Genomic DNA, 24,643 nt, shown 5'->3' with positions numbered 1-24,643 from the left:
AATCCAGCTCACAGTCTCCCCCTGCACACACACCCTGGACACACACTCTCCCCCTGGACACACCCCCGGACACACACTCTCCCCCTGCAAACCCCCACCGGACACACACTCTCCCCCTGGACACACACCCTCAGACACACACTCTCCCCCTGGACACACACCCTCAGACACACACTCTCCCCCTGGACACACACTCTCCCCCTGCACACACCCCTCAGACACACACTCTCCCCCTGCACACCCCCCCTGGACACACACTCTCTCCCTGGACACACACCCTCAGACACACACTCTCCCCCTGCACACACACCCTCAGACACACACTCTCCCCCTGGACACACACCCACGGACACACACTCTCCCCCTAGACACACTCCCGGACACACACTCTCCCCTGGACACACACCCTCAGACACACACTCTCCCCCTGGACACACACCCTCAGACACACACTCTCCCCCTGCACATACCCCCCGGACACACACTCTCCCCCGGCACACACTCTCCCCCTGCAAACACCGCTCAGACACACACTCTCCCCCTGGACACACACCCCTGGACACACACTCTCCCCCTGCACACACCCCCTGGACACACACTCTCCCCCTGCACACACCCTCGGACACACACTCTCCCCCTGGATAAACCCCTGGAAACACACTCTTCCCCTGCACAAACCCCTCGGACACACACTCTCCCCCTGCACACACCCCCGGACACACACTCTCCCCCTGGACACACCCCCGGACACACACTCTCCCCCTGGACACACCCCCCAGACACACACTCTCCCCCTGCACACACACCCTCAGACACACACTCTCCCACTGGACACACACCCCCAGACACACACTCTCCCCCTGGACACACACTCTCCCCCTGGACACACCCCTCAGACACACACTCTCACCCTGCACACACCCCCTGGACACACACTCTCCCCCTGGACACACACCCTCAGACACACACTCTCCCCCTGCACACACCCCCGGACACACACTCTTCCCCTGCACAAACCCCTCAGACACACACTCTTCCCCCTGCACACACCCCCCGAACACACACTCTCCCCCTGCACACACCCCCCGGACACACACTCTCCCCCTGGACACACCCCCGGACACACACTCTCCCCCTGGACACACACCCGGACACACACTCTTCCCCTGCACAAACCCCTCAGACACACACTCTCCCCCTGCACACAACCCCCGGACACACACTCTCCCCCTGGACACCCCCCCGGACACACACTCTCCCCCTGGACACACACCCGGACACACACTCTCCCCCATGACACACACCCCCAGACACACACTCTCCCCCTGGACACACCCCCGGACACACACTCTCCCCCTGGACACACCCCCGGACACACACTCTCCCCCTGCACACACACCCTCAGACACACACTCTCCCCCTGGACACACACCCCCAGCCACACACTCTCCCCCTGGACACACCCCCGGACACACACTCTCACCCTAGACACACCCCCGGACACACGCTCTCCCCCTGCACACACACCCTCAGACACACACTCTCCCCCTGGACACACCCCCGGACACACACTCTCCCCCTGGACACACACTCTCCCCCTGGACACACACATCCCCGGACACACACTCTCCCCCTGGACACACAACCTCAGACACACACTCTCCCCCTGGACACACACATCCCCGGACACACACTCTCCCCCTGGACACACATCCTCAGACACACACTCTCCCCCTGGACACACACCCTCAGACACACACTCTCCCCCTGGACACACCCCCGGACACACACTCTCCCCCTAGACACACCCCCGGACACACACTCTCCCCCTGCACACACACCCTCAGACACACACTCTCCCCCTGGACACACACATCCCCGGACACACACTCTCCCCCTGGACACACATCCTCGGACACACACTCTCCCGCTGGACACATCCCCGGACACACACACTCCCCCTGCACACACCCCTCGGACACACACACTCCCCCTGCACACACCCCCCGGACACACACTCTCCCCCTGGACACACACATCCCCGAACACACACTCTCCCCCTGAACACACAACCCCAGACACACACTCTCCCCCTGGACACACACCCTTAGACACACACTCTCCCCCTGGACACACACCCTCAGACACACACCCTCAGACACACACCCTCCCCCTGGACACATCTCCCGGACACGCACTCTCCCCTTGGACACACAGCCCCCGGACACACACTCTCCCCCTGGACACACATCCTCAACACACACTCTCCCCCTGGACACACCCCCGGACACACACTCTCCCCCTGCACACACACCCTCAGACACACACTCTCCCCCTGGACACACATCCTCAGACACACACTCTCCCCCTGGACACACACCCTCAGACACACACTCTCCCCCTGGACACACCCCCGGACACACACTCTCCCCCTAGACACACCCCCAGACACACACTCTCCCCCTGCACACACACCCTCAGACACACACTCTCCCCCTGGACACACACATCCCCGGACACACACTCTCCCCCTGGACACACATCCTCGGACACACACTCTCCCCCTGGACACATCCCCGGACACACACACTCCCCCTGCACACACCCCTCGGACACACACTCTCCCCCTGCACAAACCCCTCGGACACACACTCTCCCCCTGCACACACCCCCCGGACACACACTCTCCCCCTGCACACACCCCCCGGACACACACTCTCCCCCTGGACACACCCCCGGACACACACTCTCCCCCTGGACACACACCCGGACACACACTCTTCCCCTGCACAAACCTCTCAGACACACACTCTCCCCCTGCACACACCCCCCGGACACACACTCTCCCCCTGCACACACCCCCCGGACACACACTCTCCCCCTGCACACACCCCCGGACACACACTCTCCCCCTGGACACACACCCGGACACACACTCTCCCCCTGGACACACACCCCCAGACACACACTCTCCCCCTGGACACACACCCGGACACACACTCTCCCACTGGACACACACCCGGTCACACAATCTCCCCCTGCACACACACCCTCAGACACACACTCTCCCCCTGCACACACCCCCCGGACACACACTCTCCCCGTGGACACACACCCGGACACACACTCTCCCCCTGGACACACACCCTCAGACACACACTCTCCCCCTGCACACACCCCCCGGACACACACTCTCCCCCTGGACACACCCCCGGACACACACTCTCCCCCTGGACACACACCACCCGGACACACACTCTCCCCCTGGACACACCCCCGGACACACACTCTCCCCCTGGACACACACTCTCCCCCTGGACACACACATCCCCGGACACACACTCTCCCCCTGGACACACATCCTCAGACACACACTCTCCCCCTGGACACACATATCCCCGGACACACACTCTCCCCCTGGACACACATCCTCAGACACACACTCTCCCCCTGGACACACACCCTCAGACACACACTCTCCCCCTGGACACACACCCGGACACACACTCTCCCCCTAGACACACCCCCGGACACACACTCTCCCCCTAGACACACACCCTCAGACACACACTCTCCCCCTGGACACACCCCCGGACACACACTCTCCCCGTGGACACACACTCTCCCCCTGGACACAAACATCCCCGGACACACACTCTCCCCCTGGACACACATCCTCAGACACACACTCTCCCCCGGGACACATCCCCGGACACACACTCTGCCCCTGCACACACCCCTCGGACACATACTCTCCCCCTGCACACACCCCCCGGACACACACTCTCCCCCTGGACACACCCCCCGGACACACACTCTCCCCCTGGACACACACCCTCGGACACACACTCTTCCCCTGGACACACCCCCGGACACACACCCTCCCCCTGGACACACCCCCGGACACACACTCTCCCCCTGGACACACACCCCTCAGACACACACTCTCCCCCTGCACACACCCCCCAGACACACGCCCACCGGACACACACTCTCCCCCTGGAGACACACCCTCAGAAACACACTCTCCCCCTGGACACACCCCCGGACATACACTCTCCCCCTGCACACACACCCTGGACACACACTCTCCCCCTGCACACACCCTCGGACACACACTCTCCCCCTGGATAAACCCCCGGAAACACACTCTTCCCCTGGACACACACCCACGGACACACACTCTCCCCCTAGACACACTCCCGGACACACACTCTCCCCTGGACACAAACCCTCAGACACACACTCTCCCCCTGGACACACACCCTCAGACACACACTCTCCCCCTGCACATACCCCCCGGACACACACTCTCCCCCGGCACACACTCTCCCCCTGCAAACACCGCTCAGACACACACTCTCCCCCTGGACACACACCCCTGGACACACACTCTCCCCCTGCACACACCCCCTGGACACACACTCTCCCCCTGCACACACCCTCGGACACACACTCTCCCCCTGGATAAACCCCCGGAAACACACTCTTCCCCTGCACAAACCCCTCGGACACACACTCTCCCCCTGCACACACCCCCGGACACACACTCTCCCCCTGGACACACCCCCGGACACACACTCTCCCCCTGGACACACCCCCCAGACACACACTCTCCCCCTGCACACACACCCTCAGACACACACTCTCCCACTGGACACACACCCCCAGACACACACTCTCCCCCTGGACACACACTCTCCCCCTGGACACACCCCTCAGACACACACTCTCACCCTGCACACCCCCCCTGGACACACACTCTCCCCCTGGACACACACCCTCAGACACACACTCTCCCCCTGCACACACCCCCGGACACACACTCTTCCCCTGCACAAACCCCTCAGACACACACTCTTCCCCCTGCACACACCCCCCGAACACACACTCTCCCCCTGCACACACCCCCCGGACACACACTCTCCCCCTGGACACACCCCCGGACACACACTCTCCCCCTGGACACACACCCGGACACACACTCTCCCCCTGGACACACACCCGGACACACACTCTCCCCCATGACACACACCCCCAGACACACACTCTCCCCCTGGACACACCCCCGGACACACACTCTCCCTCTGGACACACCCCCGGACACACACTCTCCCCCTGCACACACACCCTCAGACACACACTCTCCCCCTGGACACACACCCCCAGCCACACACTCTCCCCCTGGACACACCCCCGGACACACACTCTCACCCTAGACACACCCCCGGACACACGCTCTCCCCCTGCACACACACCCTCAGACACACACTCTCCCCCTGGACACACCCCCGGACACACACTCTCCCCCTGGACACACACTCTCCCCCTGGACACACACATCCCCGGACACACACTCTCCCCCGGGACACACAACCTCAGACACACACTCTCCCCCTGGACACACACATCCCCGGACACACACTCTCCCCCTGGACACACATCCTCAGACACACACTCTCCCCCTGGACACACACCCTCAGACACACACTCTCCCCCTGGACACACCCCCGGACACACACTCTCCCCCTGCACACACACCCTCAGACACACACTCTCCCCCTGGACACACCCCCGGACACACACTCTCCCCCTGGACACACACTCTCCCCCTGGACACACACATCCCCGGACACACACTCTCCCCCTGGACACACATCCTCGGACACACAATCTCCCCCTGGACACATCCCTGGACACACACTCTCTCCCTGCACACACCCCCCGGACACACACTGTCCCCCTGGACACACACCCTCGGACACACACCCTCCCCCTGGACACACCCCCGGACACACACTCTCCCCCTGGACACACACCCCTCAGACACACACTCTCCCCCTGCACACACCCCCCAGACACACGCCCACCGGACACACACTCTCCCCCTGGAGACACACCCTCAGACACACACTCTCCCCCTGGACACACCCCCGGACACACACTCTCCCCCTGGACACACACCCGGACACACACTCTCCCCCTGGACACACACCCGGACACACACTCTCCCCCATGACACACACCCCCAGACACACACTCTCCCCCTGGACACACCCCCGGACACACACTCTCCCTCTGGACACACCCCCGGACACACACTCTCCCCCTGCACACACACCCTCAGACACACACTCTCCCCCTGGACACACACCCCCAGCCACACACTCTCCCCCTGGACACACCCCCGGACACACACTCTCACCCTAGACACACCCCCGGACACACGCTCTCCCCCTGCACACACACCCTCAGACACACACTCTCCCCCTGGACACACCCCCGGACACACACTCTCCCCCTGGACACACACTCTCCCCCTGGACACACACATCCCCGGACACACACTCTCCCCCGGGACACACAACCTCAGACACACACTCTCCCCCTGGACACACACATCCCCGGACACACACTCTCCCCCTGGACACACATCCTCAGACACACACTCTCCCCCTGGACACACACCCTCAGACACACACTCTCCCCCTGGACACACCCCCGGACACACACTCTCCCCCTAGACACACCCCCGGACACACACTCTCCCCCTGCACACACACCCTCAGACACACACTCTCCCCCTGGACACACACATCCCCGGACACACACTCTCCCCCTGGACACACATCCTCGGACACACACTCTCCCGCTGGACACATCCCCGGACACACACACTCCCCCTGCACACACCCCTCGGACACACACACTCCCCCTGCACACACCCCCCGGACACACACTCTCCCCCTGGACACACACATCCCCGAACACACACTCTCCCCCTGAACACACACCCCCAGACACACACTCTCCCCCTGGACACACACCCTTAGACACACACTCTCCCCCTGGACACACACCCTCAGACACACACCCTCAGACACACACCCTCCCCCTGGACACATCTCCCGGACACGCACTCTCCCCTTGGACACACAGCCCCCGGACACACACTCTCCCCCTGGACACACACCCTCAGACACACACTCTCCCCCTGGACACACATCCTCAGACACACACTCTCCCCCTGGACACACACCCTCAGACACACACTCTCCCCCTGGACACACCCCCGGACACACACTCTCCCCCTAGACACACCCCCAGACACACACTCTCCCCCTGCACACACACCCTCAGACACACACTCTCCCCCTGGACACACACATCCCCGGACACACACTCTCCCCCTGGACACACATCCTCGGACACACACTCTCCCCCTGGACACATCCCCGGACACACACACTCCCCCTGCACACACCCCTCGGACACACACTCTCCCCCTGCACAAACCCCTCGGACACACACTCTCCCCCTGGACACACCCCCCGGACACACACTCTCCCCCTGCACACACCCCCCGGACACACACTCTCCCCCTGCACACACCCCCGGACACACACTCTCCCCCTGGACACACACCCGGACACACACTCTCCCCCTGGACACACACCCCCAGACACACACTCTCCCCCTGGACACACACCCGGACACACACTCTCCCACTGGACACACACCCGGTCACACAATCTCCCCCTGCACACACACCCTCAGACACACACTCTCCCCCTGCACACACCCCCCGGACACACACTCTCCCCCTGGACACACACCCGGACACACACTCTCCCCCTAGACACACCCCCGGACACACACTCTCCCCCTAGACACACACCCTCAGACACACACTCTCCCCCTGGACACACCCCCGGACACACACTCTCCCCGTGGACACACACTCTCCCCCTGGACACAAACATCCCCGGACACACACTCTCCCCCTGGACACACATCCTCAGACACACACTCTCCCCCGGGACACATCCCCGGACACACACTCTCCCCCTGCACACACCCCTCGGACACATACTCTCCCCCTGCACACACCCCCCGGACACACACTCTCCCCCTGGACACACCCCCCGGACACACACTCTCCCCCTGGACACACCCCCGGACACACACTCTCCCCCTGGACACACACCCCTCAGACACACACTCTCCCCCTGCACACACCCCCCAGACACACGCCCACCGGACACACACTCTCCCCCTGGAGACACACCCTCAGAAACACACTCTCCCCCTGGACACACCCCCGGACACACACTCTCCCCCTGCACACACACCCTCAGACACACACTCTCCCCCTGGACACATCCCCGGACACACACTCTCCCCCTGGACACACACATCCCCGGACACACACTCTCCCCCTGGACACACATCCTCGGACACACATTCTCCCCCTGGACACATCCCCGGACACACACACTCCCACTGCACACACCCCTCGGACACACACTCTCCCCCTGGACACATCCCCGGACACACATTTTCTCCCTGCACACACCCCCCGGACACACACTCTCCCCCTGGACACACACCCTCGGACACACACTCTTCCCCTGGACACACCCCCGGACACACACTCTCCCCCTGGACACACCCCCGGACACACACTCTCCCCCTGGACACATCCCCGGACACACACACTCCCCCTGCACACACCCCTCGGACACACACTCTCCCCCTGCACACACCCCCCGGACACACACTCTCCCCCTGGACACACACCCTCGGACACACACACTCCCCCTGGACACACCCCCGGACACACACTCTCCCCCTGGACACACACCCCTCAGACACACACTCTCCCCCTGCACACACCCCCCAGACACACGCCCACCGGACACACACTCTCCCCCTGGTGACACCCCCAGACACACACTCTCCCCCTGGAGATACCCCCAGACACACACTCTCGCCCTGGACACACATCCTCAGACACACACTCTCCCCCTGGACACACACCCTCAGACACACACTCTCCCCCTGGACACACACCCCCAGACACACACTCTCCCCCTGCACACACCCCCGGACACACACTCTCCCCCGGACACACACATCCCCGAACACACACTCTCCCCTTGGACACACACCCCCAGACACACACTCTCCCCCTGGACACACACCCTTAGACACACACTCTCCCCCTGGACACACACCCTCAGACACACACCCTCAGACACACACCCTCAGACACACACCCTCAGACACACACCCTCCCCCTGCACACACCCCTCGGACACGCACTCTCCCCTTGGACACACACCCCCCGGACACACACTCTCCCCCTGCACACACCCCCCAGACACACACCCACCGGACACACACTCTCCCACTGTACACACACCCTCGGACACACACTCTCCCCCTGCACACACCCCCCGGACACACACTTTCCCCTGGACACACACCCTCGGACACACACTCATCCCCTGGACACACCCCCGGACACACACTCTCCCCTTGGACACACACCCCCCGGACACACACTCTCCCCTTGGACACACACCCCCCGGACACACACTCTCCCCCTGCACATACCTCCCAGACACACACCCCCCGGACACACACTCTCCCCCTGCACACACCCCCCGGACACACACTCTCCCCCTGGACACACCCCCGGACACACACTCTCCCCCTGCACAAACCCCTCAGACACACACTCTCCCCCTGCACACACCCCCCGGACACACACTCTCCCCTTGGACACACACCCCCAGACACACACTCTCCCCCTGGACACACACATCCCCGAACACACACTCTCCCCCTGGACACACACCCTCAGACACACACTCTCCCCCTGGACACACACCCTTAGACACACACTCTCCCCCTGGACACACACCCTCAGACACACACCCTCAGACACACACCCTCAGACACACACCCTCAGACACACACCCTCCCCCTGCACACACCCCTCGGACACGCACTCTCCCCTTGGACACACACCCCCCGGACACACACTCTCCCCCTGGACACATACCCTCGGACACACACTCTCCCCCTGGACACATCCCCGGACACACACTCTCCCCCTGCACACACCCCCCGGACACACACTCTCCCCCTGGACACACCCCCGGACACACACTCTCCCCCTGCACACACCCCCCAGACACACACCCACCGGACACACACTCTCCCCCTGTACACATACCCGGACACACACTCTCCCCCTGCACACACCCCCAGGACACACACTCTCCCCCTGCACACACCCCCCGGACACACACTCTCCCCCTGGACACACCCCCGGACACACACTCTCCCCCTGGACACACCCCCGGACACACACTCTCCCCCTGGACACACCCCCGGACACACACTCTCCCCCTGGACACACACCCCCAGACACACACTCTCCCCCTGGACACACACCCCCAGACACACACTCTCCCCCTGGACACACCATCGGACACACACTCTCCCCCTGCACACACCCCTCGGACACACACTCTCCCCCTGGACACACACCCTTAGACACACACTCTCCCCCTGGACACACACCCTCAGACACACACTCTCAGACACACACCCTCCCCCTGGACACATCTCCCGGACACGCACTCTCCCCTTGGACACACACCCCCCGGACACACACTCTCCCCCTGGACACATCCCCGGACACACATTTTCTCCCTGCACACACCCCCCGGACACACACTCTCGCCCTGGACACACACCCTCGGACACACACTCTTCCCCTGGACACACCCCCGGACACACACTCTCCCCCTGGACACACCCCCGGACACACACTCTCCCCCTGGACACATCCCCGGACACACACACTCCCCCTGCACACACCCCCCGGGACACACACTCTCCCCCTGCACACACCCCCAGACACACACTCTCCCCCTGGACACACACCCCCAGACACACACTCTCCCCCTAGACACACCCCCGGACTCACACTCTCCCCCTGCACACACACCCTCAGACACACACTCTCCCCCTGGACACACCCCCGGACACACACTCTCCCCCTGGACACACACTCTCCCCCTGGACACACACATCCCCGGACACACACTCTCCCCCTGGACACACATCCTCAGACACACACTCTCCCCCTGGACACACACATCCCCGGACACACACTCTCCCCCTGGACACACATCCTCAGACACACACTCTACCCCTGGACACACACCCTCAGAAACACACTCTCCCCCTGGACACACCCCCGGACACACACTCTCCCCCTAGACACACCCCCGGACACACACTCTCCCCCTGCACACACACCCTCAGACACACACTCTCCCCCTGGACACACCCCCGGACACACACTCTCCCCCTGGACACACACATCCCCGGACACACACTCTCCCCCTGGACACACATCCTCGGACACACACTCTCCCCCTGGACACATCCCCGGACACACACACTCCCCCTGGACACATCCCCGGACATACATTTTCTCCCTGCACACACCCCCCGGACACACACTCTCCCCCTGGACACACACCCTCGGACACACACTCTCCCCCTGGACACATCCCCGGACACACACACTCCCCCTGCACACACCCCTCGGACACACACTCTCCCCCTGCACACACCCCCCGGACACACACTCTCCCCCTGGACACACACCCTCGGACACACACACTCCCCCTGGACACATCCCCGGACACACACTTTCTCCCTGCACACACCCCCCGGACACACACTCTCCCCCTGGACACACACCCTCGGACACACACTCTTCCCCTGGACACACCCCCGGACACACACTCTCCCCCTGGACACACCCCCGGACACACACTCTCCCCCTGGACACACAGCCCTCAGACACACACTCTCCCCCTGCACACACCCCCCAGACACACGCCCACCGGACACACACTCTCCCCCTGGAGACACCCCCAGACACACACTCTCCCCCTGGAGATACCCCCAGACACACACTCTCCCCCTGGAGATACCCCCAGACACACACTCTCCCCCTGGACACACATCCTCAGACACACACTCTCCCCCTGGACACACACCCTCAGACACACACTCTCCCCCTGGACACACACATCCCCGAACACACACTCTCCCCCTGGACACACACCCTCAGACACACACTCTCCCCCTGGACACACACCCTCAGACACACACCCTCAGACACACACCCTCCCCCTGCACACACCCCTCGGACACGCACCCTCCCCTTGGACACACACCCCCCGGACACACACTCTCCCCCTGGACACATACCCTCGGACACACACTCTCCCCCTGGACACATACCCTCGGACACACACTCTCCCCCTGCACACACCCCCCAGACACACACCCACCGGACACACATTCTCCCCCTGCACACACCCCCCGGACACACACTTTCCCCTGGACACACACCCTCGGACACACACTCTTCCCCTGGACACACCCCCGGACACACACTCTCCCCTTGGACACACACCCCCCGGACACACACTCTCCCCTTGGACACACACCCCCCGGACACACACTCCCCCCCTGCACATACCTCCCAGACACACACTCTCCCCCTGCACACACCCCCCGGACACACACTCTCCCCCTGGACACACCCCCGGACACACACTCTCCCCCTGGACACACACCCGGATACACACTCTCCCCCTGGACACACATCCTCAGACACACACTCTCCCCCTGGACACACACCCTCAGACACACACTCTCCCCCTGGACACACACATCCCCGAACACACACTCTCCCCCTGGACACACACCCTCAGACACACACTCTCCCACTGGACACACACCCTCAGACACACACCCTCAGACACACACCCTCCCCCTGCACACACCCCTCGGACACGCACTCTCCCCTTGGACACACACCCCCCGGACACACACTCTCCCCCTGGACACATACCCTCGGACACACACTCTCCCCCTGGACACATACCCTCGGACACACACTCTCCCCCTGCACACACCCCCCAGACACACACCCACCGGACACACACTCTCCCCCTGCACACACCCCCCGGACACACACTTTCCCCTGGACACACCCCCGGACACACACTCTCCCCTTGGACACACACCCCCCGGACACACACTCTCCCCTTGGACACACCCCCCGGACACACACTCTCCCCCTGCACATACCTCCCAGACACACACTCTCCCCCTGCACACACCCCCCGGACACACACTCTCCCCCTGGACACACCCCCGGACACACACTCTCCCCCTGGACACACACCCGGATACACACTCTCCCCCTGGACACACATCCTCAGACACACACTCTCCCCCTGGACACACACCCTCAGACACACACTCTCCCCCTGGACACACACATCCCCGAACACACACTCTCCCCCTGGACACACACCCTCAGACACACACTCTCCCCCTGGACACACACCCTCAGACACACACCCTCAGACACACACCCTCCCCCTGCACACACCCCTCGGACACGCACTCTCCCCTTGGACACACACCCCCCGGACACACACTCTCCCCCTGGACACACACCCGGGCACACACTCTCCCCCTGCACACACCCCCAGGACACACACTCTCGCCCTGCACACACCCCCCGGACACACACTCTCCCCCTGGACACACCCCCGGACACACACTCTCCCCCTGATCACACCCCCGGACACACACTCTCCCCCTGGACACACCCCCGGACACACACTCTCCCCCTGGACACACCCCCGGACACACACTCTCCCCCTGCACACACACCCTCAGACACACACTCTCCCCCTGGACACACACCCCCAGACACACACTCTCCCCCTGGACACACCACCGGACACACACTCTCCCCCTGCACACACCCCTCGGACACACACTCTCCCCCTGGACACACACCCCCGGACACACACTCTCCCCCTGCACACACCCCTCGGACACACACTCTCCCCCTGGACACACACCCCCAGACACACACTCTCCCCCTGGACACACACCCTCAGACACACACTCTCCCCCTGGACACACACCCTCAGACACACACCCTCAGACACACACCCTCCCCCTGGACACATCTCCCGGACACGCACTCTCCCCTTGGACACACACCCCCCCGGACACACACTCTCCCCCTGGACACACATCCTCAGACACACACTCTCCCCCTGGACACACCCCCGGACACACACTCTCCCCCTGCACACACACCCTCAGACACACACTCTCCCCCTGGACACACACAACCCCGGACACACACTCTCCCCCTGGACACACATCCTCGGACACACACTCTCCCCCTGGACAAATCCCCGGACACACACACTCCCCCTGCACACACCCCTCGGACACACACTCTCCCCCTGCACAAACCCCTCAGACACACACTCTCCCCCTGCACACACCCTCGGACACACACTCTTCCCCTGGACACACCCCCGGACACACACTCTCCCCTTGGACACACACCCCCCGGACACACACTCTCCCCTTGGACACACACCCCCCGGACACACACTCTTCCCCTGCACAAACCCCTCAGACACACACTCTCCCCCTGGACACACACCCGGACACACACTCTCCCCCTGGACACACACCCGGACACACACTCTCCCCCTGCACACACGCCCCGGACACACACTCTCCCCCTGCACACACCCCCCGGACACACACTCTCCCCCTGCACACACCCCCGGACACCCACTCTCCCCCTGGACACACCCCCGGACACACACTCTCCCCCTGGACACACCCCCGGACACACACTCTCCCCCTGCACACACACCCTCAGACACACACTCTCCCCCTGGACACACACGCCCAGACACACACTCTCCCCCTGGACACACCCCCGGACACACACTCTCCCCCTAGACACACCCCCGGACACACACTCTCCCCCTGCACACACACCCTCAGACACACACTCTTCCCCCTGGACACACACCCCCAGACACACACTCTCCCCCTGGACACACCACCGGACACACACTCTCCCCCTGCACACACCCCTCGGACACACACTCTCCCCCTGGACACACACCCCCAGACACACACTCTCCCCCTGGACACACACCCTCAGACACACACTCTCCCCCTGGACACACACCCTCAGACACACACCCTCAGACACACACCCTCCCCCTGGACACATCTCCCGGACACGCACTCTCCCCTTGGACACACACCCCCCCGGACACACACTCTCCCCCTGCACACACCCCCCGGACACACACTCTCCCCCTGCACACACCCCCCGGACACACACTCTCCCCCTGCACACACCCCCGGACACACACTCTCCCCCTGGACACACCCCCGGACACACACTCTCCCCCTGGACACACCCCCGGACACACACTCTCCCCCTGCACACACACCCTCAGACACACACTCTCCCCCTGGACACACACCCCCAGACACACACTCTCCCCCTGGACACACCCCCGGACACACACTCTCCCCCTAGACACACCCCCGGACACACACTCTCCCCCTGCACACACACCCTCAGACACACACTCTTCCCCCTGGACACACACCCCTCAGACACACACTCTCCCCCTGCACACACCCCCCAGACACACGCCCACCGGACACACACTCTCCCCCTGGAGACACCCCCAGACACACACTCTCCCCCTGGAGATACCCCCAGACACACACTCTCCCCCTGGAGATACCCCCAGACACACACTCTCCCCCTGGACACACCCCCGGACACGCACTCTCCCCTTGGACACACACCCCCCGGACACACACTCTCCCCTTGGACACACACCCCCCGGACACACACTCTCCCCCTGCACATACCTCCCAGACACACACTCTCCCCCTGCACACACCCCCCGGACACACACTCTCCCCCTGCACACACCCCCCGGACACACACTCTCCCCCTGCACACACCCCCCGGACACACACTCTCCCCCTGCACACACCCCCCGGACACACACTCTCCCCCTGGACACACCCCCGGACACACACTCTCCCCCTGGACACACCCTCAGACACACACTCTCCCCCTGGACACACACATCCCCGAACACACACTCTCCCCCTGGACACACACCCTCAGACACACACTCTCCCCCTGGACACACACCCTTAGACACACACTCTCCCCCTGGACACACACCCTCAGACACACACCCTCAGACACACACCCTCAGACACACACCCTCCCCCTGCACACACCCCTCGGACACGCACTCTCCCCTTGGACACACACCCCCCGGACACACACTCTCCCCCTGGACACATACCCTCGGACACACACTCTCCCCCTGGACACATCCCCGGACACACACTCTCCCCCTGCACACACCCCCCGGACACACACTCTCCCCCTGGACACACCCCCGGACACACACTCTCCCCCTGCACACACCCCCCAGACACACACCCACCGGACACACACTCTCCACCTGTACACACACCCTCGGACACACACTCTCCCCCTGCACACACCCCCCGGACACACACTTTCCCCTGGACACACACCCTCGGACACACACTCTTCCCCTGGACACATCCCCGGACACACACTCTCCCCTTGGACACACACCCCCCGGACACACACTCTCCCCTTGGACACACACCCCCCGGACACACACTCTCCCCCTGCACATACCTCCCAGACACACACCCCCCGGACACACACTCTCCCCCTGGACACACCCCCGGACACACACTCTTCCCCTGGACACACCCCCGGACACACACTCTCCCCCTGGACACACCCCCGGACACACACTCTTCCCCTGGACACACCCGCGGACACACACTCTTCCCCTGCACAAACCCCTCAGACACACACTCTCCCCCTGCACACACCCCCCGGACACACACTCTCCCCCTGCACACACCCCCCGGACACACACTCTCCCCCTGCACACACCCCCCGGACACACACTCTCCCCCTGGACACACCCCCGGACACACACTCTCCCCCTGGACAAACACCCGGATACACACTCTCCCCCTGGACACACACCCCCGGACACACACTCTCCCCCTGGACACATACCCGGACACACACTCTCCCCCTGCACACACCCCCCGGACACACACTCTCCCCCTGGACACACCCCCGGACACACACTCTCCCCCTGCACACACCCCCCAGACACACACCCACCGGACACACACTCTCCCCCTGTACACACACCCTCGGACACACACTCTCCCCCTGCACACACCCCCCGGACACACACTTTCCCCTGGACACACACCCTCGGACACACACTCTTCCCCTGGACACACCCCCGGACACACACTCTCCCCTTGGACACACACCCCCCGGACACACACTCTCCCCTTGGACACACACCCCCCGGACACACACTCTCCCCCTGCACATACCTCCCAGACACACACCCCCCGGACACACACTCTTCCCCTGGACACACCCCCGGACACACACTCTCCCCCTGGACACACCCCCGGACACACACTCTTCCCCTGGACACACCCCCGGACACACACTCTTCCCCTGCACAAACCCCTCAGACACACACTCTCCCCCTGCACACACCCCCCGGACACACACTCTCCCCCTGCACACACCCCCCGGACACACACTCTCCCCCTGCACACACCCCCCGGACACACACTCTCCCCCTGGACACACCCCCGGACACACACTCTCCCCCTGGACAAACACCCGGATACACACTCTCCCCCTGGACACACACCCCCGGACACACACTCTCCCCCTGGACACATACCCGGACACACACTCTCCCCCTGCACACACCCCCCGGACACACACTCTCCCCCTGGACACACCCCCGGACACACACTCTCCCCCTGATCACACCCCCGGACACACACTCTCCCCCTGGACACACCCCCCGGACACACGCTCTCCCCCTGGACACACCCCCGGACACACACTCTCCCCCTGGACAAACACCCGGACACACTCTCTCCCCCTGGACACACACCCCCGGACACACACTCTCCCCCTGGACACACACCCCCGGACACACACTCTCCCCCTGGACACATACACGGACACACACTCTCCCCCTGCACACACCCCACGGACACACACTCTCCCCCTGGACACACCCCCGGACACACACTCTCCCCCTGATCACACCCCCGGACACACACTCTCCCCCTGGACACACCCCCGGACACACACTCTCCCCCTGATCACACCCCCCGGACACACACTCTCCCCCTGGACACACCCCCGGACACACACTCTCCCCCTGATCACACCCCCGGACACACACTCTCCCCCTGGACACACCCCCGGACACACACTCTCCCCCTGGACACACCCCCGGACACACACTCTCCCCCTGCACACACACCCTCAGACACACACTCTCCCCCTGGACACACACCCCCAGACACACACTCTCCCCCTGGACACACCACCGGACACACACTCTCCCCCTGCACACACCCCTCGGACACACACTCTACCCCTGGACACACACCCCCAGACACACACTCTCCCCCTGGACACACACCCTTAGACACACACTCTCCTCCTGGACACACACCCTCAGACACACACCCTCAGACACACACCCTCCCCCTGGACACACACCCTCAGACACACACCCTCAGACACACACTCTCCCCCTGGACACACACCCTCAGACACACACCCTCAGACACACACCCTCCCCCTGGACACATCTCCCGGACACGCACTCTCCCCTTGGACACACACCCCCCCGGACACACACTCTCCCCCTGGACACACATCCTCAGACACACACTCTCCCCCTGGACACACCCCCGGACACACACTCTCCCCCTGCACACACACCCTCAGACACACACTCTCCCCCTGGACACACAAAACCCCGGACACACACTCTCCCCCTGGACACACATCCTCGGACACACACTCTCCCCCTGGACAAATCCCCGGACACACACACTCCCCCTGCACACACCCCTCGGACACACACTCTCCCCCTGCACAAACCCCTCAGACACACACTCTCCCCCTGCACACACCCCCCGGACACACACTCTCCCCCTGGACACACCCCCGGACACACACTCTCCCCCTGGACACACACCCGGACACACACTCTTTCCCTGCACAAACCCCTCAGACACACACTCTCCCCCTGCACACACCCCCCGGACACACACTCTCCCCCTGGACACACCCCCGGACACACACTCTCCCCCTGGACACACACCCCCAGACACACACTCTCCCCCCGGACACACACCCGGACACACACTCTCCCCCTGCACACACCCCCCGGACACACACTCTCCCCCTGCACACACCCCCCGGACACACACTCTCCCCCTGGACACACCCCCGGACACACACTCTCCCCCTGGACACACCCCCGGACACACACTCTCCCCCTGGACACACCCCCGGACACACACTCTCCCCCTGCACACACACCCTCAGACACACACTCTCCCCCTGGACACACACCCCCAGACACACACTCTCCCCCTGGACACATCCCCGGACACACACTCTCCCCCTAGACACACCCCCGGACACACACTCTCCCCCTGCACACACACCCTCAGACACACACTCTCCCCCTGGACACACCCCCGGACACACACTCTCCCCCTGGACACACACTCTCCCCCTGGACACACACATCCCCGGACACACACTCTCCCCCTGGACACACATCCTCAGACACACACTCTCCCCCTGGACACACACATCCCCGGACACACACTCTCCCCCTGGACACACATCCTCAGACACACACTCTCCCCCTGGACACACACCCTCAGAAACACACTCTCCCCCTGGACACACCCCCGGACACACACTCTCCCCCTGCACACACACCCTCAGACACACACTCTCCCCCTGGACACACCCCCGGACACACACTCTCCCCCTGGACACACACTCTCCCCCTGGACACACACATCCCCGGACACACACTCTCCCCCTGGACACACATCCTCGGACACACACTCTCCCCCTGGACACATCCCCGGACACACACACTCCCCCTGAACACACCCCTCGGACACACACTCTCCCCCTGCACACACCCCCCGGACACACACTCTCCCCCTGGACACACACCCTCGGACACACACTCTCCCCCTGGACACATCCCCGGACACACACTTTCTCCCTGCACACACCCCCCGGACACACACTCTTCCCCCTGGACACACACTCTCGGACACACACTCTTCCCCTGGACACACCCCCGGACACACACTCTCCCCCTGGACACACCCCCGGACACACACTCTCCCCCTGGACACACACCCCTCAGACACACACTCTCCCCCTGCACACACCCCCCAGACACACGCCCACCGGACACACACTCTCCCCCTGGAGATACCCCCAGACACACACTCTCCCCCTGGAGATACCCCCAGACACACACTCTCCCCCTGGACACACATCCTCAGACACACACTCTCCCCCTGGACACACACCCTCAGACACACACTCTCCGCCTGGACACACACCCCCAGACACACACCCTCCCCCTGCTAACACCCCCGGACACACACTCTCCCCCTGGACACACACATCCCCGAACACACACTCTCCCCTTGGACACACACCCCCAGACACACACTCTCCCCCTGGACACACACATCCCCGAACACACACTCTCCCCCTGGACACACACCCTCAGACACACACCCTCCCCCTGCACACACCCCTAGGACACGCACTCTCCCCTTGGACACACACCCCCCGGACACACACTCTCCCCCTGGACACACACCCTCGGAGACACACTCTCCCCCTGGACACATCCGCGGACACACACTCTCCCCCTGCACACACCCCCCGGACACACACTCTCCCCCTGGACACACCCCCGGACACACACTCTCCCCCTGCACACACCGCCCAGACACACACCCACCGGACACACACTCTCCCCCTGTACACACACCCCCCGGACACACACTCTCCCCTTGGACACACACCCCCCGGACACACACACTCCCCCTGCACACACCCCCCGGACACACACTCTCCCCCTGGACACACCCCCGGACACACACTCTCCCCCTGCACATACCTCCCAGACACACACCCCCCGGACACACACTCTCCCCCTGCACACACCCCCCGGACACACACTCTCCCCCTGGACACACCCCCGGACACACACTCTTCCCCTGCACAAACCCCTCAGACACACACTCTCCCCCTGCACACACCCCCCGGACACACACTCTCCCCCTGCACACACCCCCCGGACACACACTCTCCCCCTGCACACACCCCCGGACACACACTCTCCCCCTGGACACACACCCGGATACACATTCTCCCCCTGGACACACACCCCCAGACACACACTCTCCCCCTGGACACACACCCGGACACACACTCTCCCCCTGGACACACACCCGGACACACACTCACCCCCTGCACACACCCCCAGGACACACACTTTCCCCTGCACACACCCCCCGGACACACACTCTCCCCCTGGACACACCCCCGGACACACACTCTCCCCCTGGACACACCCCCGGACACACACTCTCCCCCTGGACACACACTCTCCCCCTGGACACACACATCCCCGGACACACACTCTCCCACTGGACACACATCCTCAGGCAGACACTCTCCCCCTGGACACACACATCCCCGGATACACACGCTCCCCCTGGACACACATCCTCAGACACACACTCTCCCCCTGGACACTCACCCTCAGACACACACTCTCCCCCTGGACACACCCCCGGACACACACTCTCCCCCTGCACACACACCCTCAGACACACACTCTCCCCCTGGACACACCCCCGGACACACACTCTCCCCCTGGACACACACTCTCCCCCTGGACACACACATCCCCGGACACACACTCTCCCCCTGGACACACATCCTCGGACACACACTCTCCCCCTGGACACATCCCTGGACACACACTCTCTCCCTGCACACACCCCCCGGACACACACTGTCCCCCTGGACACACACCCTCGGACACACACTCTTCCCCTGGACACACCCCCGGACACACACTCTCCCCCTGGACACACCCCCGGACACACACTCTCCCCCTGCATACACCCCCCAGACACACACCCCCGGACACACACTCTCCCCCTGGACACACACTCTCCCCCTGGACACACACATCCCCGGACACACACTCTCCCCTTGGACACACACCCCCAGACACACACTCTCCCCCTGGACACACACATCCCCGAACACACACTCTCCCCTTGGACACACACCCACAGACACACACTCTCCCCCTGGACACACACATCCCCGAACACACACTCTCCCCCTGGACACACACCCTCAGACACACACCCTCCCCCTCCACACACCCCTAGGACACGCACTCTCCCCTTGGACACACACCCCCCGGACACACACTCTCCCCCTGGACACACATCCCCGGACACACACTCTCCCCCTGCACACACCCCCCGGACACACACTCTCCCCCTGGACACACCCCCGGACACACACTCTCCCCCTGCACACACCGCCCAGACACACACCCACCGGACACACACTCTCCCCCTGTACACACACCCCCCGGACACACACTCTCCCCTTGGACACACACCCCCCGGACACACACTCTCCCCCTGCACACACCCCCCGGACACACACTCTCCCCCTGGACACACCCCCGGACACACACTCTTCCCCTGCACAAACCCCTCAGACACACACTCTCCCCCTGCACACACCCCCCGGACACACACTCTCCCCCTGCACACACCCCCCGGACACACACTCTCCCCCTGGACACACCCCCGGACACACACTCTCCCCCTGGACACACACCCGGATACACACTCTCCCCCTGGACACACACCCCCAGACACACACTCGCCCCCTGGACACACACCCGGACACACACTCTCCCCCTGGACAACCACCCGGACACACACTCTCCCCCTGCACACACCCCCAGGACACACACTTTCCCCTGCACACACCCCCCGGACACACACTCTCCCCCTGGACACACCCCCGGACACACACTCTCCCCCTGGACACACCCCCGGACACACACTCTCCCCCTGGACCCACCCCCGGACACACACTCTCCCCCTGGACACACCCCCGGACACACACTCTCCCCCTGGACACACCCCCGGACACACACTCTCCCCCTGCACACACACCCTCAGACACACACTCTCCCCCTGGACACACACCCCCAGACACACACTCTCCCCCTGGACACACCCCCGGACACACACTCTCCCCCTGCACACACACCCTCAGACACACACTCTCCCCCCGGACACACACTCTCCCCCTGGACACACCCCCGGACACACACTCTCCCCCTGGACACACACTCTCCCCCTGGACACACACATCCCCGGACACACACTCTCCCACTGGACACACATCCTCAGGCAGACACTCTCCCCCTGGACACACACATCCCCGGATACACACTCTCCCCCTGGACACACATCCTCAGACACACACTCTCCCCCTGGACACTCACCCTCAGACACACACTCTCCCCCTGGACACACCCCCGGACACACACTCTCCCCCTGCACACACACCCTCAGACACACACTCTCCCCCTGGACACACCCCCGGACACACACTCTCCCCCTGGACACACACTCTCCCCCTGGACACACACATCCCCGGACACACACTCTCCCCCTGGACACACATCCTCGGACACACAATCTCCCCCTGGACACATCCCTGGACACACACTCTCTCCCTGCACACACCCCCCGGACACACACTGTCCCCCTGGACACACACCCTCGGACACACACTCTTCCCCTAGACACACCCCCGGACACACACTCTCCCCCTGGACACACCCCCGGACACACACTCTCCCCCTGCACACACCCCCCAGACACACACCCACCGGACACACACTCTCCCCCTGTACACACCCCCGGACACACACTCTCCCCCTGGACACACCCCCGGACACACACTCTCCCCCTGGACACACCCCCCGGACACACACTCTCCCCCTGGACACACCCCCGGACACACACTCTCCCCCTGATCACACCCCCGGACACACACTCTCCCCCTGGACACACCCCCGGACACACACTCTCCCCCTGGACACACCCCCGGACACACACTCTCCCCCTGCACACACACCCTCAGACACACACTCTCCCCCTGGACACACACCCCCAGACACACACTCTCCCCCTGGACACACCACCGGACACACACTCTCCCCCTGCACACACCCCTCGGACACACACTCTACCCCTGGACACACACCCCCAGACACACACTCTCCCCCTGGACACACACCCTTAGACACACACTCTCCCCCTGGACACACACCCTCAGACACACACCCTCAGACACACACCCTCCCCCTGGACACACACCCTCAGACACACACCCTCAGACACACACTCTCCCCCTGGACACACACCCTCAGACACACACCCTCAGACACACACCCTCCCCCTGGACACATCTCCCGGACACGCACTCTCCCCTTGGACACACACCCCCCCGGACACACACTCTCCCCCTGGACACACATCCTCAGACACACACTCTCCCCCTGGACACACCCCCGGACACACACTCTCCCCCTGCACACACACCCTCAGACACACACTCTCCCCCTGGACACACAAAACCCCGGACACACACTCTCCCCCTGGACACACATCCTCGGACACACACTCTCCCCCTGGACAAATCCCCGGACACACACACTCCCCCTGCACACACCCCTCGGACACACACTCTCCCCCTGCACAAACCCCTCAGACACACACTCTCCCCCTGCACACACCCCCCGGACACACACTCTCCCCCTGGACACACCCCCGAACACACACTCTCCCCCTGGACACACACCCGGACACACACTCTCCCCCTGGA

The 24,643-nt window shown here is 63.8% G+C and overlaps 1 protein-coding gene across 1 annotated transcript in view; it reads right to left on the bottom strand.

Moving 5' to 3' along the window:
* The window catches only part of LOC140465535 (proline-rich protein 29-like), a 98,733-nt gene that overhangs the window by 3,630 nt on the left and 70,460 nt on the right, over nucleotides 1–24,643 (bottom strand). The gene's annotated exons all lie outside the window — the stretch shown is intronic.

The sequence above is a fragment of the Chiloscyllium punctatum genome, chromosome 42, assembly GCF_047496795.1.
Source record: "Chiloscyllium punctatum isolate Juve2018m chromosome 42, sChiPun1.3, whole genome shotgun sequence".
NCBI lineage: Eukaryota > Metazoa > Chordata > Chondrichthyes > Orectolobiformes > Hemiscylliidae > Chiloscyllium > Chiloscyllium punctatum.
Note: the sequence above shows the minus strand (reverse complement) of the source record. Positions and strands in the feature narration are given on the sequence as shown.